This window comes from Arvicanthis niloticus, chromosome 3 (genome assembly GCF_011762505.2).
Source record: "Arvicanthis niloticus isolate mArvNil1 chromosome 3, mArvNil1.pat.X, whole genome shotgun sequence".
Taxonomy (NCBI): Eukaryota; Metazoa; Chordata; class Mammalia; order Rodentia; family Muridae; genus Arvicanthis; species Arvicanthis niloticus.
Window position 1 is genome coordinate 91,864,607 of NC_047660.1, and position 1,502 is coordinate 91,866,108.

Consider the following 1,502-nt stretch of genomic DNA (forward strand, 5'->3'; position numbering starts at 1 on the left):
TAAGATTTAAAGGCTTATGTGATTATAAACCTAAGGAGGCTTTGCATTCTACTATTTATAGTAGCCTTTCCTTGGCAAGCATACCTCTAACTCTCCAGTGAAATTTTACCCTTCTTACAGTGAAACTCTACTTTGGCAATTGGAAGCAATCAATTTCTCTACTAACTACCCACTAGTAGACTCTGACCTCACAATCACAATGCCTTATTGTATAGACCATAAGATTAAGTATAAAATAGATTTGGCCTTAAAGTCTCCACTCAATTTTTGATAGAAGCTTTACCTCTGCAGAGGTTAAAACACTGTTAGTATTGAGTTCTGAAGCTCCCAGGAAGGACCATACATACTACATTGAGAAGATTAGGCTGAAGAATGAAGATTTTAAGTCTTTATGCTTTCATTCCTACAGTAAACTAAGCTGCTTGAAGCTAGCAAACCGGGGCTAGTTTGTTTTGCTTGAATGGGACCCAAAGCAGGTATTATTTAAATGTTCTTAGTCTGAATTAACTCTCTCACTTGAAATCCTAGAAACCCCTCTAAACCTTGGTATTGATGTGAATAAGTTAATAAATTCAGGAGTAACCCAAATAAAAGGAGTTTATGTAAATCAAATCCTCCAGTAAGAAATGGAGAATCTGCTGTCTTTACTTAAAAGGCTGTGTAAATAGTTATTTGTCAAAACTACAGACCCACATGAACAAATATGTGCAGTTCAACAATGTTCCCTTACTGGAAACACGAGCACTCCACATCACAGTCCCCATAAGGACTTTTGAAAGCCTCAACATTCTGTGTCTTCTCTGGCTTGCTTCTCTCTGGATTCCACCGATGCTTTATTAATGGTTTGCTTCATGTCATCACTTCCATCTTCATAAATTTTCTTAGATCATTCATTAATCCCTCACAAGGATCTGCCTCAGTGTCATAGGAAGGCTTTTCTTTCTCTTTGCATTCTTTTCCCACCTGATTTAAACACTCCCATCATGTGTTTTCTGCTTTCCTCCTACATAGGGTAATAACTGTATCAGTCTTGACTTTTTTTGAACTGCTTTCACAGAGATAGGTTTCAAAAGATTGTTCACAATCATGTAGTGATTCTTGCCTTTGAGGTTTTTCACCCAAAGATCAAATGACCTCTCTGTGAAGTGTACCTGAACATTCTCAGTGGGACCCTGATGAACTCCAGTTAAGGTAATGTAGATTTTCACAAACTTATGTAACTGATCCCATCAATAATTACAAATTTTCGTGGTGTATCTTATTGTAAGGGGAGCAACCACAGCAGCTGGCTTTTCATTTCAAGTTCTTACTGGAAAACTTGAAAAAATAAGCTTATTAACCGTTTCCTTCATTAGCACCCCCAACATTTTTGTTTCAGGAAAGGCTATATGGCATTCTTACTGAAATGTAAAAAGGAAATCTTACATAATGAAAATGTTACATCACAGATTTTTATTCTGGCTGGGAGATAGACAACAAAAGCATTTGTCTATCTGTAACTG

The 1,502-nt window shown here is 36.8% G+C and overlaps 1 pseudogene; it reads right to left on the reverse strand.

Annotated features, from left to right (window-relative positions):
* Positions 1 to 781: 781 nt before the first annotated feature.
* LOC117705671 (calcyclin-binding protein pseudogene) lies at positions 782 to 1,298 on the reverse strand (annotated as a pseudogene).
* Positions 1,299 to 1,502: the final 204 nt, after the last annotated feature.